Here is a 16,228-nt window from a genome sequence, read left to right on the forward strand (position 1 = left end):
TTACATTGACATTTAAATGGACTACAATTAAATAAAATTTAAAAATCCATTTCACGGGCATACCAGCCACATTTCAAGTATGTCATAGCTGCATGTAACTAATGGCTACTATACTGGACAGCACACACAGAAAATGTTTCATCATCCCATAAAATTCTGTTGAACAAATCTGTGTTGAGTAACAACACACTTAGGACTGTGTTCAATCCTAAGTTGAACACAATCCTTAGGATCTTGCTGAATGGACAGAGCTGCAGTAGGAAAGGAGAAGAGTGAGGCTCTAGGAAAATCCTGCCCTCTAAAAAATGAAGGGCTCGTTCTATGGTTGGCCTCCATGCCATGACCAAAGATCATGGACAGGTTAAATCGATTAGGAAAGCACTTCTCACATATCTAACCTGCCCTGCCATGGGTTCAATTTACGTAGTACACTGGACAATGTATCTTGAATCCTAAATTCAAATGTGTTAAATATTCTTAGTATTCCGTCTGTATACTAACAAAGAAAAAAATGTTAACTGACAGTGCCATGCTCTCCTTCCAGAGCAGTGTTTCTTAATTTCAGCACTACTGACATTTTGGGCCAGGTAAGTCTTTGCTGCGGGGGCTTGTCCCATGCACTGCAGGATGTTTAGCAGCACCCCTGGCCTCCACCCTCTAGATGCTGGGAGCACTATCCACCTCCACCCCACATTGTAACAACTAAAAATATTGCCAGACGTTACCCAGTGTACTCTGGAGGGAAAAATCACTCCAGGGTGAGGGCCACTGATCTAGAATATGATACATGGCATCTGTGATATGAGAAAATGACCTTGGGCCTTGTCGTAAAAGAATGTGCCACTTCCTGACCTGAAACACAACCAAGCAGTGGCCTGTGACTGACTTGGCAAAATAACACTTTGTTCAGAAGAAGCTCATAAAACAGTTTTGGCCGGGAGGATGAGCTAACCTCATAATAGTTACTTGAGAGAAGCCACCCCGCTAATGCATGCTGTGTACCATGATTAGGATTGACTTAACTAGGGTGAAGAAATCATATAATTTGCTGTGTCTACAGATATGTAAGTAATCCAAATGTGTGTTTCTTTTTTAAGCATCAAAGGATAATTCTAGAATAAAATTCATAGTCACAGTCATTTTTAAAAACGTCCACATTTTCAAAAGTCTAACGACATTTTTCACTCTCCTCTAAAAATGGAGACACAACACTGTGTTCTAACCTGAAGATTTTCATACTCAATTCTAACTCAAAACTTTATCTGCTGACATCCATGCTTCATAAATAATTCCCATGTGATAATTATGTATCTTGAGCAGAATTGCCAATGCATTTGTCTTGAATGCTTAATATATTTAATGGGAAATGTCTCGGGAATTTTCAGTTCTGTCACTGCCAAGAGGAGGAAGTATTAACCATTCAGAATAAGATACTCACATTAGATTTTGTGCATGAAGAAAGTCACAACTGAGGCTGTAGGACTTAAATAGATGTTTCTCCAGAGAAACAATAGTCACTACTACACTCCCTTTCCTCCCTTAAAAGGCTGTCCATTCCTAAAGGGTAGGGACAATATGTTCTTCCAGTACCTCTATCAGTGTTCTGTGCATATTAGGCATTTAATACAATTTTTGTGCATGAACAGACAGACTCAGAACAAAGCCTCTGAGTATACTGCCATCCAGCTTGGATGAGGATATAAGTCTCTTAATCCCCAACTTATCTTGTTTTCTAACACAAGCAATATATGGGGAATTATGCTTAAGAGGCTGTGCCACTTTGTATTCAAAAACCCAACTCTGTTTTTTAGACTCCTTGTTCCTTAAGTTGGTTATGTGTTAGGTGACCTTGCTAGTTCCCTAAATTTTCCAAGTTTCCATTTTCTCACCAATAAATCGAGACTAATTAATAATGACACATTAATTTGAGGTCTAAATGAGAAAATCTACACAAGGCTTTTAGCACACTGCCTGACACATAGAAAGTGTTTTCTAAATGCTAGCTATTATTTTTATGGCATAATTCTGTCATAGATCCAAAAAGACTTTTTTATTTTTAAAAAATGATAGTCGCATTTTTTTAATTATTACTTTTCTTCTCTTTGAAGTCAATCCTCTCAACACAGCTTGAGAATTGCAATGAATTTGGGGATCTGAGAAACAATCTTTTCTAAATATTTGTATGTTATTTGGAAACAATTACAGTGGCAAAAGAGAACAAGAGGCTACTTTTTAGTATCAATCTATCTGTACACTTAAAAAAAAAAAAAAAAAAAAAAAAAAAAGCAGCCCATGACAAGTACATGCTGATTTTTAAGAAGAGGTGAGGTAAAAGTGGTACAGCTTTATTAAGTACAAGAACTTAACAATTCCTTTTATTAAACAGATCTTGAATTTGTATTACATTGAATTTATAGATCAATTTGAGGAGGATTGATATGGGTATGATATTGAGTCTTGTTATTTAATAATGTGGTTTCTCACTTAGGATTGTCTTATATCTTTCAATAATTTTAGAATTCTTTTTTAAAAGTTCTTGCATATCATTTCTCAGGTTTGCTTTAAACGGCTGTACAGATTTTTGAATGGGGTATTATTAATTGTTCGAATTGGTTAAAGCAAGAATGCTATTGTTTTTGTATATTGATCCTCTATCCAAAAAATGTACTGAATTCTCTAACTACTGCTAGTTTGCAGATTCTCCTGGATTTGCAAAGTTAAAAATCATATGCAAATAAATAATTTTGTATCTTCCATTTTACTTTTGTTATATTTTATTTCTCTTGCCTTATTTAGTTAACTAGAATGTCCAGTTAATATTAAATGTGGATAATGTCCAAGGGCATTGTTTGCTTATATTTTCCTTAAAAGGAATGCTTCTAATGTTTAACCATTAATATAATGTTAGCTATACATTTTTTTATTGACTAAGAAAGTTTATTTTTTCTTAATTCAAGACGGATTAAAGACTTAAATGTTAGACCTAAAACTATAAAAACCCTAGAAGAAAACCTAGGCAATACCATTGATGACATAGGCATGGGCAAGGACTTCATGTCTAAAACACCAAAAGCAATGGCAACAAAAGCCAAAACAGACAAATGGGATCTAAATAACTAAAGAGCTTCTACATAGCAAAGAAACTACCGTCAGAGTGAACAGGCAACCTACAGAATGGGAGAAAGTTTTTGCAATCTACTCATCTGAAAAAGGGCTAATATCCAGAATCTACAAAGAACTTAAACAAATTTACAAGAAAAAAACAAACAACCCCATCAAAAATTAGGTGATGGATATGAACAGACACTTCTCAAAAGAAGACATTTATGCAGCCAACAGACACATGAAAAAATGCTCATCATCACTGGCCATCAGAGAAATGCAAATCAAAACCACATTGAGATACCATTTCACACCAGTTAGAATGGTGATCATTAAAAAGTCAGGAAACAACAGGTGCTGGAGAGTATATGGAGAAATAGGAACATTTGTACACTGTTGGTGGAACTGTAAACTAGTTCAACCATTGTGGAAGACAGTGTAGTGATTCCTCAAGGATCTAGAACTAGAAATACCATTTGACCCAGCCATTCCATTCCTGGGTATATACCCAAAGGATTATAAATCATGCTGCTATAAAGACACATGTACACGCATGTTTACTGCGGCACTATTCACAATAGCAAAGACTTGGAACCAATCCAAATGTCCATCAGTGATAGACTGGATTAAGAAAATGTGGCATATATACACCATGGAATACTATGCAGGCATAAAAATGATTAGTTCATGTCCTTTGTAGGGACATGGATGAAGCTGGAAAGCATCATTCTCAGCAAACTATCACAAGGACAAAAAACCAAAGACCACATGTTCTCACTCGAAGGAATTGAACAATGAGAACACTTGGAGACAGGTTGGGGAACATCACACAATGGGGCCTGTCATGCGGTGGGGGAGGAGGGGAGGGATAGCATTGGGAGATATACCTAATGTAAATGACGAGTTAATGGGTGCAGCACACCAACATGGCACATGTATTCATATGTAACAAACCTGCACATTGTGCACTTGTACCCTAGAACTTAAAGTATAATTTTAAAAAATGAAAGTTTATTTTTTCTAGTGCGACTTCCATCACATCATTCAGTTCCTTATTAAAAATGGTAAAAATATTACTAAAGTACAGATATCTGAGTACTTTTACACAAACTTTTAAATGACAGTTTCAGTTTAATAGTAGAAAAAAGGATAAAATGATAGAAGAGAAAGTAGAAGAGATAGAGATGGCTACCTTAATTGCCAAAAGAATATTTTGTTTATGTTGCTTTTCTAAAGGTTAGCTTGGACCAATGTTCCTCACTGAGTCATTCCAGGGTGATGAGTAGAAGTTCTCCAGGGATTGGGAGCTGGGCCTGTGGTACCATTTTGCTATTTTCGGTGCTGTGAGACCGTAGTGGTCCTAACATGTGGCAGTATACAGTGGATTTCTGGCTTGGATTGGCTGTTTTCTTGGCTTTGTTTCCACTTGCAGCATGGGATTATCCACTAGAGGTTGGTAAATAAGTCTGCTTATCAAAAGATACACAAAAATATATTTAATAAGTGATCTCCCATGATTCTTTCCTTCCCATTTGGCCCTAACTGCCATATTGTTTCTTAAGTGTGGGCCATGCTCACACCTGCTTTCGCCACTCCTGTCTAGCAAGCCCCAGAGTGCTGCAGCCTGACCTGTACGTTGCAACTTTAGTTCCCTTCTCACATTCAGCCTCAAATGGATCCATAGGGCTTCCTAGAAGTTCCTTTATTTATCACTTTATCATTTCCTAGCATGCTTTCATCATTGCCATTCCAGGCATTCTTGTCTTCTGGAGCCCCCAGCACCCCTGTACCCTCCAGCCTCAGAGGACTTAGTGCATGACGTCATGAAGATGGTGGCAACCAGCCTTGTCCACAGTTCAACACTTGTAGGAGGAGTGGTCCTTCTTGATGCTTGCCTTAGGGGTAAAATCAACCTCCAGACTGACTCCTAGGAAGAATGAATTCCTCCAAAATCCTTCAAATAGAGAATTATTTCAAGAAAGGCTAGACCTTCTGGGAGCACTTAACATAACAGGAAATCCTCCCATTATCATTTGCAAAGACACTGGCTTCTAGAATTGAGGGGCAAAGTGAGATTTCAATGAGCAGTTCCATGTGCCATTGAGTTGCCTCACTCTCTCTTCAGAGCATATCAGGTAGTATCCTAGGAGTCGCTCTTCTTTGAAAAAGAAATTACTGATGCAATATTTGTTTATGATAAAAATTTTAACATAGAAAAGTATAAAGAAGATATAATCAATAGCAGGTCATATTAATAGGTTTATTGAATGCTCACTATATGTCAGGTTCTGTGCTAAGCACTTTATAGGCATTATCCTTTTTTTTTTTTTTTTTTTTTTTTTTTTCTTTTGAGGCCGAGTCTCACTCTCAAATTACCCAGGCTGGAGTGCAGTGGCAGGATCTCAGCTCACTGCAACCTCCACCTCCCAGGTTCAAGCGATTCTCCTGCCTCAGCCTTCCAAGTAGCTGGGATTATAGGCGCCTGCCACCATGCCCAGCTAATTTTTGTATTTTGAGTACAGACGGGCTTTCACCATGTTGGCCAGGCTGGTATCGAACTCCTGACTTCAGGTGATGAACCCACCTCAACCTCCCAAAGTGCTGGGATTACAGGTGTGAGCCACTGTGCCCGGCCCTATAAGCATTATCTTATCTTCAAAACAAGCCAGATAAAAACAGCCACTAATATTGGTATAATTCCCTTCAGTCTTTTTTTTTTTAATAGATTTTGTTAGGACATTTCAAATTTACCAAAAAAAAAAAATTGAAAAGCTTGTACTGAGAATTCTCTCATACCCTACATCCAAGCTCCCCTCTTATTACCATGTTACACTAGCATGAAATATTTGTTACCATTAATGAATCAATGCTGATACATTATGATTAACTATGATCCACAGTTCATTTAGACTTCCTTAGCTTTTGCCAATGTCCTTTTTCTGTTCCAGGATCCTCTTCAGGATCCCACATTAGATTTCTCATCATGTCTCCTTAGGCTCTTCTCAGCTATGGGTTTTTCAGACTTTCCTTGCTGTTCATAACCTTGACAGTTTAGAGGAGTGTTGGTGAGGTTTAGTGAAGGATGCCGCTAGATTAGAATTTGCCAGGCTTTTCTCATAAGATGGGGGTAAGAATTTTTTAAAATTCTGGTTAATTGAAGCTGAATTATAATAATTCTTTTTCTGCTAGTGAGACAAACATCCAGTCTTTCTCTTTGCTTTTGCTGTTGAAGTCCATTACCAGATTTCAAATGTTACATTGTCTAGAGTCCTGAGAAAAAAAACAACTCCATCACAATGAATTTGTTAAACCAGCCCATAAGTTTCCTTTCTCCTATTATCCTTGGCCAGTTTTGTTATTGTCTTCAGTCATGTTTCCCAGGAAGCAAACTCTGGGGCAGACATGTAAGTGCAGGAAGTTTATTCAGGAAGCTAAGTTCAGTATCAATCCCTATCAGAGCAAGGGCAGAGGGTAGAGTTAAACTGTGATGTAGGTACAGTGGAAGCCTCAGTGATAGAACTAGGATGGTCTTTCAAAGTTGTCTCAAACTGATTCAAGGGGGCCAGGCCCTTGTGCCATTACATCTACCAATAATTGGAAGTTGGCTCTCCCCGGGGAAAGAATGTAATTTTGGACAAGGCAGATCCTTCCAGCAAAAGGCAGTTCCTGGAAAGAGACTCAGCTGTGCATGGCCAGCAGCCACCATTCCCAGCAGCTGGCGGAATGTATGCCCTGTTCGTAAAAAGGTAGATCTAGGCAATTTGCCACAGCATCAACTACAGTAACCAAGAAAATTGTTTTCTCAAAACCAGAATTGGGGAAGTTTTTCTTTGGTAGAGTCAAACAATTTGTAGAAGCTAGAAGTTACCTATTCTTTTGACTGTGTGATAAAACTCAACTTAAAAATGGTCTGGGCCATGAGTTGCAGGGGGCTGGGAGTAGTCAGAAGTGAGGATGGATAGATGTTTGACTCCTAAATCAAGTTCTTTGACAGCTTCATAAATCGTTTTTCTTCACTCATGTCATATTGGTAACCTAAATTTTTTTCTAGAAAAAGAGTCAACTTTACATAAGTTTTCAGATTTGTTAGCATCAAATTATAATTACCCTTCCAATATTTTAAGTCACTATTTCATATTTAATTATACCCCGTTTTTTCTGTGCCTTCTGTCTTTGTTTCTAAGTCTTGCCAGATGTTTGTTCTCCTTCTCCACTTTATTGTTTTCACCTTTTCAAACAACTGGACTTTGTTTTTGTTTACCATCTTTTTTGTTTGTTTTCTGTTTAACTAATGTTTGCCCTTTATTAGTTTCTTCTTTTAACTTTCTTAGGGAATAAACTTCTTTTTCTAGATTGAGTTGAGTTCTGGGCTCACTACTTTTCTGTTTTCTTTTTGAATAGATATATTTATGGCTACAAAGTTCACCCTGGAGTATTGATCTAGCTGCATTGCATATGTTTTGATTAACCAATTTCCATCCTGATCTTTTTTTCTATTAAAAAAAAAAACCCCACCCAAAATGTTAGATGAGCATATGCTTTCCAACTAAGGATAATATTTCTCAGCCTCTCTTGCAGCTAGGGTGGCCATATGCTGAACATACACGGAGGCCAGAGCCACCCAGGTGTTTGTTCCAGAAATTTCTGAGGATGAGGTCTAATTTGCAATCAGTAATGTGTTACAGAAACTCCAAGGTGGTCAGCCCCACAGTCTGCCTAGTCAGCTTTGAAACATACTTGTCAGGCCAGAAAAAGGTACTGGATAGATTCTACAACTGCAGCAAGGAAGGCTGGAGAATGGAGACTGTCACCTAGAAGCCATTTATCTGTCTAGCTAAAATTTGGAGAATCCATTATTGAAAAGGTAAAGGAAGAATGGATACTGGGAAACTATTAGCACTATCCACCATAACTCTACACCAACACACAAGGGATACAATCAAGTAATTTTGCTTTGGGTAGTAGAGATGTGACCAGAAGTCATACAGGTATCCTTTAGTTTGCATCTTTAAAGAAAATGAACCCGCCCTCTTATTCCTTTGTTCTCATTCCCTACCGGCTGGAAGTCAGCATGATGGCAGGAGCTGGAAATCATCAGATCATGACATGAAAGGAGCATAGTGAAGACTGTAGAACAAACAGCTAAGAGGCTCTGAGAAAGACAGGATCTAGTTAGAGTCCTCCTGGAGAGCTTCTCTAGACTTTCCCAGCCTGAGAAATAGGTGTCAAGCATGACCAAGATGAATCTTAGGGGCTGGTGAGGATGGAGTTCCAGCAAAAAGGAAGTGAGGGAACAAGGTAGAGATGGTAGACAAAGCAAACTCAAGACATACTTGCAGTGTTCTATTTTATTTTCATAAAATAATGTATTTAATTGCTTACACAATAAACATTGATTTTCAATACCTAAAAGAAATCAAAACAGAAAGACTTGAAAACAGGAAGGTACTCCAAAGTCCACCTGACAAACTTTGGTTACACAAGAGGAAAACACAGCATCCTAGCTTCTGGCATAATGTTGCAAGATGACGTTTGAGGGTGCTGACACTCTATCAAAACATTTAAGAGCTACGATATACCTGAATAGATCTTGTCCCATCTCTTTCCAGCTTTGAAACCTTAGGGAGGCCTCTATTTTTCTCCAACCCATAAGGCTATTCTGAGGTCTTAATGATATCATAACTATAAAGTACTTTATTGTGCCTGGCACGCAGTGCATACTCAATTAGTGACGGCAATTATTATTTCCAGTATGTTTTAGCACTTTCCCAACTCTAGAACCCTCTCTTTGCCATTTTCTCAAACTCCTTAGCTTTTCTTTTTTCCCCTCTTGACATAGAAAGGATTGACCTATAAGTGCCACAGAATTCTAACACTGTCAGAAGGTTTATTAAGTTCAAGGATTCAGCGTCTATAAAAATAAATCAGTACCCTGTTTTATGGGAGCTCAGGGCTCAAAATTCTGTAAAACAGGTTTACATTTAATGACAAGTACCTATGCCATGAACATGTCATTGTTAATATTTCTGTGGCAAATTGCACTAAACAATAAGGTATTTCAGACAAATAACCTGATGTCATGCAGGAGGTAAAAGCTTTCTTTACTTACTAATTCTTAGCTCCAAATGCCCTTTGCGCCTTTTGGCTCACTATTAGATCAGAGTAGTTATTATTACTGAAACATAAGGTTAACATTTCCATCATCACTGGGGTTACAATTTGCATACTTCTGCATAATTCTTGTGCGCAGCTGCTGCTATGCTTCATCTTTCATCTTGGTTTGTACAGTTCATCTGGAATTTCTTAAAACTGAACTATTCACAATAACAGTCTTGAAAGAACTTCAGGGGGAATGTTGAGTTCAACATTTTAGCAGCATCCTTAACTTAAATAAAAAAGCTTCAGAGCCTCTTGAAGACATGAACGGTTTTGACTAAAACGTTTAATATCGACCACATGGGCTAAATGATTGCAGAACAAATTTTTTATTGCATTATAAATCTGCTGGAAACAACAACAAAAAAAGGTCATCAATCTCTTCCTTACTTCTTGTTGGTTTTCAAAAATTACTCTCTTTGCCTTTCTTGTTTCCAGAACTAAACTAGGGTATTCAATGTTGTCACAACTTCTATTTGTCAATAATTTTTTTCGTGAACTGTTGAAACTTGTAGGCTAGATGAGAGGAAATCACATAAAAACTCAAGCCATCTTTAAAAATCAAAAGTGTAATAAAAAGAAACTGGTCAACAGCCATTATGTGAAATGAAGGAAAGTCAAAAGAGAGTAGTTTAAAAGAAGACATGAATTGTAGCCTTGACTTTGCTTAACACTTGACATATTTCCATTAGCACATCATTTCACTTTTCAGTAGATGGGCCTCTTGGTTACAAGTTTCACAATCCAATCCAACCGGCAAAAGAACAAGTGAAAGAAATGGTAGGGCAGAGCCATTTACTGGCTCACATACAAGCATGGGGGTATATTTGGTTCAGCTGTGGCTAGATCTAGGCACCTAAATGAAGAACATGTTCCCCCTTACCCCTATTACTCAGCTCCTCTTTTTCTGTAGGTTGGCTTCACTTTCAGGCAGGCTTTTCAGATCCTATGGGAAGATAGTTACTAGCACTTCCAGTTTATGTCTATTAGTTTAGCTATCCCAGTGGAAAGAGAGCACCCCATTCCCAATAGTTCCCATAAAAGACCCATGGTCTTTGGAAAACCCCTTTAGATCTCAGACTCAAATTCAAATCAATGCAAAATTCAAATTGGCCAGGTTTCGGGTACATGCACCACGTATTATATGAACTACAATTTGGGAGGGGGTGTTTGCCTGAAGGAAAATCAGAGTAATGTTACAAGAAAAAGTGGGGAATGAATAACAAATGATGGACAGGCAAAAGAAATTTACTTTCACTCCAACATCTCTTCGATCTCAAAGTACTCAATGAAATGCAGAACTTGGAGTTGATGATGTGAAGCTTTTTACTCTAAGATTCAAACTACAATACCTTTAAGAAACTTCTGAGAAAGAAAATTGAACCCCAATATTTATTCTCCTCCTCTATCTTTACTGAAAGAATCCCCTAACCTATGATAGATGCATAGCTGCCCAGCAAAAGACTATTATTCCCAAGCTCCCATGTAGCTAAGTGTGGCCAAATGACTGATGTGGTAGGCTGAATTATGACGTCTGTATTAGTCTGCTCTCATGCTGCTAATAAAGACGCACCCGAGACTGGGTAATTTATAAAGGAAAAAGGTTTAACTGACTCACAGTTCCGCATGGCTGGGGAGGCCTCAGGAAACTTACGATCATGGCAGAAGGGGAGGCAAACATGTCCTTCACATGGTGGCAGGAAGGAGAAGTGCTGAGCAAAAGGAGGAAAAGCGCCTTATAAAACTAAACTGTCAGATCTCATGAGAACTCACTCACTATCATGAGAACAGCATAAGAGTAACTACCCTTATGATTGATTAAATTACCTCCCGCTGGGTCCCTCCCATGACATGCGGGGATTATGGGAACTATAATTCAAGATGAAATTTGGGTAGGGACACAGCCAAACTGTATCAGCCTCCAAAGATAGCCAGGTCTTTATCCTTGGAAACTAAGAATGTTACCTTATAAGGTAACAGGGGCTTTGCAGGTGCAATTGCGTTAAGGATCTTGAGATGGGAAAATTATTCTGGCTTATCCAGGGAGGCATTAACTGCAACCACAAATGCCCTTATAAGAAGGAAGCAGAGGAACATTACATACAGCAGAGGAGAAGGCAATGTGACCACCAATGTGGAGACTGGAGTGATGCAGAATGCAATAGCTACCAGAAGCCGGAAGAGGCAAAGAGGGGGTTCCCTTCCACAGTCTCCAGAAGGAGCACAGCCTTGCTGACACCTTGAGTTCAATCCCTAAAAAAGTGAACTGTGAATGAATAAACTTCTGTTGCTTTAAGCCACTAAATTTATGGTAGTTTGTTATAGCAGCCATAGGAAACTAATACAAATTAGTATGAGTTTTGGCAAATAAAATATTAGAAGAAAGGAGGTACCCAACTACAAGCTCATGCCCTTCAAGGGAAAGGCAATAGCCTCCCTTCCTCTCTCTCCCTTTTATTCAGTGGGCTAGAAGGCAGACATGGTGGTGAGCTATCTTGGACCACTACCCATTATGTGAATAATGGCAGAGCAGAAAGATAGAAGGAAACCAGATCCCCAGTATTCAGCTTGAGCTTCCAGTTTGAGAAATAAATAAAATCCTCTCTTGCTTAAGCCACAGTATTTTGGGGTCTCTTATGACAGCTAATCTATATCCTAATGAAATCACCATTTTTGACTGCCATGAGATACTCCTTGCAGACTTCAACTACAAGGAGTATAATTCACCAATAGTCAGTGGCCACAATCTGAAATCCCCCACCATGTCTGCACCCAGCCCATGCTTTCACAAGCTGCTCCTGGATAGTGACTGGGCATGGTAGAGATACTAAAGCAGTCCTATTCCTGGGAGACGTGGTACTCCTATAACAGGCATCTTTGGCTCAAAGATTTCCCCAATGTCCTTGCCAAAACTTCATTAGACAGCATGACAGTCTAAGAAACTTAAACCCAACTTTCCTTCCTTCTGCAGTCACTCAGGGCAGATTTATTTTACTCTCTGATGGCTCTCCCAACCTTACCAGCTCCTGCCCCATTTTCCCTCACAGATGATTCTGCTAATTAAATCCTTGCTCATTTAATTTCACCTTGGCATCTGCTTCTCAGATTAGCATACCACCTTTTCTGAGAAATTCAAGAAAAATAGGTCTTCTGCAAAAGTAAGAAAACACAATAATTTTATTGAGCAGTAAAAACAACCTGCCGTAAATATAATTTGTAAATACCCAAAGTACCTCTCTGTGAAACCAAGAAAGAAGGCTTGACCATCTTATAGAACTTCACTTTCCCCAAACAACCTCTTGGTTACTTCCAAATTCCCCTCTGCAACTTGAAAATAAATTAGGAGTGCAATAAAGTTTTCTCTCAACATTTAGCAAATTGTATGATATTGGCTATTCTGAACAACTGAATTAAAAGTAAAATCCCATCAATTACCCAATTGCTTATTTAAATATCAAACATGTAGTTGATTGATGATAAACAGGTAAACATTCAGAATGATCAAATTTTTTTCATTAATCTTTGACCTGATTTAACATAGTGTAGATGGAATCCATTAGCTCTGCATCTCCACGTGTTTGCATGTTTTCATCTTGGTGAGTGCTAATCTGTCACCCTGGATGTGCAGATGTCCACACAATGTGAAGACTTGCTTGACTCTCCTGAATAGAAGTTACTGCTCTGTTCCACTATAGTCTACTATTTGCATCATTAGTCATAACTTATTTCTTTTATATATATATATATATATATATATTCTTTAAGTTCTGGGATACATGTGCAGAACATGCAGGTTTATTACATAGGTATACACGTGCCATGGCGGTTTGCAGCACCCATCAACCTGTCATCTACATTAGTTACTTCTCCTAATGCTATGCCTCCCCTAGCTCCCCACCTCCTGACAGGCCCTGGTGTGTGATGTTCCCCTCCTGTGGCCTTGTGTTCTCATTGTTCAACTCCCGCTTATGAGTGAGAACATGCGGTGTTTGGTTTGTTCTTGTGTTAATTTGCTGAGAATGATGGTTTCCAGCTTCATCCATGGCCCTGCAAAGGACATGAACTCATCCTTTTTATGGCTGCATAGCATTCCATGGTGTATATGTGCCACATTTTCTTTATCCTGTCTAACATTGATGGGCATTTGGGTTGGTTCCAAGTCTTTGCTATTGTGAATAGTGCTGCAATAAACTTATGTGTGCATGTGTCTTTATAGTAGAACGAATGATTTATAATCATTTGGATATATACCCAGTAATGGGATTGCTAGGTCAAATGGTGTTTCTGGTTCTAGATCCTTGAGGAATTGCCACACTGTCTTCCACAATGGTTGAGCTAACAACATTGTAAAAGCATTCCTATTTCTCCACATCCTCTCTCCAGCATCTGTAGTTTCCTGACTTTTTAATGATCGCCATTCTAACTGGCGTGAGATGGTATCTCATTGTGGTTTTGATTTGCGTTTCTCTAATGACCAGTGATGTTGGGCTTTTTTTTCTCATATGTTTGTTGGCTACATAAATCATTCATTCTACTATAAAGACACATGCACACATATGTTTATTGCAGCACTATTCACAATAGCAAAGGCTTGGAACCAACCCAAATGCCCATCAATGTTAGACAGGATAAAGAAAATGTGGCACATATACACCATGGAATGCTATGCAGCCATAAAAAGGATGAGTTCATGTCCTTTGCAGGGCCATGGATGAAGCTGGAAACCATCATTCTCAGCAAATTAACACAAGAACAAACCAAATACCGCATGTTCTCACTCATAAGTGGGAGTTGAACAATGAGAACACAAGGCCACAGACACTTTTGAGAAGTGTCTGTTCATATCCTTTGCCCAATTTTTGATGGAGTTGTTTGTTTTTTTTTCTTGTAAATTTGTTTAAATTCTTTGTAGATTCTGGATATTAGCCTTTTGTCAGATGGACAGATTGCAAAAATTTTCTCTCATTCTGTAGGTTGCCTGTTCACTCTGATGATAGTTTCTTTGGCTGTGCAGAAGCTCTTTAGTTTAATTAGATCCCATTTGTCAATTTTGTCTTTTGTTGCCATCGTTTTTGGTGTTTTAGTCATGAAGTCTTTGCCCATGCCTATGTCCTGAATGGTATTGCCCAGGTTTTCTTCCACGGTTTTTATGGCGTTAGGTCTTACATTTAAGTCATTTATGTCATCTGCCTCAATGTCCTTGACAATCATTTGAGCGTGTGATTCCTACATTCCATGACATGAAAAACAATTGAGAGTCTAGAAACTTATATGTATAATTAGTTGATTTTCAACAAGAGGGCCCGAAAACTCAATGGAGAAAAAAACAGTATTTTCAACAAATAGTACTTTCAATGGACAACTTGGATATCAAATGGACAACTTGATATCCACATGCAATAGGATAAAGTTGGATCTTTTTCTCACACCATACACATAAATTTAAATTGATCACAGATTAAATATAAGAGATGACACTATAAAACTATTAGGAGAACCTTCAAGATCTTAGGTTGGGCAATATTATCTTATATATAAAACATGAAAATACAAGTGACAAAAGAAAATAGATAAGTGGGATTTCAAAATTAAAAACTTTTGTGCTTCAAAGAGCACCACTGAAGAAGTAAAAGGACAATCCACAAAATGATAGCAAATATTTACAAATCACATAGCTGATAAAGAACTTGTATCTGTATTACATTAAAAACTATTATAATACACAATAAAATGACAACTCAAATTTAAAAATGTGTAAAGGATCTGAACAGACATTTCTCCAAAGAGAAATATACAAATGAGGATATACAAATGACCAAAAACCACTTGAAAAGATTCTGAACATTGTTAGCCATTATGGAAATGCAAATAAAAACCACAGTGAAATATGACTTCATATTCACTAAAATGCTTATTAAAAAAAGAGACACTGACAAATGTTGGCAAGGATATGGTGAAACTGGAATCCTCATATACTATTGGGAACATAAGATTTTGTATCCACTTTGGAAAATAGGCTGGTAGTTCATCAAAAGGGTAAACATAAAATTATCATATGGCCCCCAAATTTCACTACTAGATATATTCATCCAGGAGAAATAAAAATATGTGTCTGCACAAAAACTTGTACATAAATGTTCATATCAGCATTATTCATAATAGCTTATAACTAGAACCAAGTTTTCATCAATTGAATAATAGATAAAATGTGGTATATCCATCCAATGGAATATTATTTGTCAATTAAAACAGAATGAAATACTGAAACATAACACAAAGTGGATGAACTCTTAGAATAGTATGCTGTGTGAAAGAAGTCAGACATAAAAGGACATATATGACAAGACTCAATTTACATGAAATGTCCAGAATAGGCAAATTCACGGAGAGAGAAAGTAGACTGACGGTTGCCAGGGGATGGGGGTAGGGAGAATGAAGAGTGACCGCCTAAAGGTATTGGGTTTCTTTTGGGGGTGAAGACTATGTTGTGAAATTAGATAGTGGTGATGGTTGTACAACTTTGTGAAAATGCTAAAAAACATTGAATTGTACACTAAAAAGGTGGATTTTATGATATGTGAGCTGTATCTCAACTCGTAAAATTCTATGAACCTCCAATAGCATGTAAAACTTCATCTCCGTTATCCCTATTAACACTGCCAATATCCTTAAATCATTTTCCCCAGTCATCAGTTAACCAATATGAGCTTCCTGCTTCACCTTAGCATATAACATAGTGAATTAAGGCTAATGTTGAAATAAATTTTACTTATGAAAAAATAAGACATGAGCCTCTTTTTTTTAAAAAAAGGAAACAGGGAAATTTTTAAAATATATATTTTACACATCTTTTGAAGATTAAAGTTTTTGTATTTTTTTTTTCCATAAACATCTCAGCTCTATGTGACCGTATGAAATCTCTCTCCTTTTGTTGACAGGCTTGTTGCAGGACAGGGAAGACAAATCCTAA

At 37.7% G+C, this 16,228-nt stretch overlaps 1 long non-coding RNA gene across 1 annotated transcript in view; it reads left to right on the forward strand.

Moving 5' to 3' along the window:
- LOC134809569 (uncharacterized) overlaps nt 1–16,228 on the forward strand; it is a 213,944-nt gene that overhangs the window by 81,960 nt on the left and 115,756 nt on the right. The gene's annotated exons all lie outside the window — the stretch shown is intronic.

The sequence above is a fragment of the Pan troglodytes genome, chromosome 2 (genome assembly GCF_028858775.2).
Source record: "Pan troglodytes isolate AG18354 chromosome 2, NHGRI_mPanTro3-v2.0_pri, whole genome shotgun sequence".
Lineage (NCBI taxonomy): Eukaryota > Metazoa > Chordata > Mammalia > Primates > Hominidae > Pan > Pan troglodytes.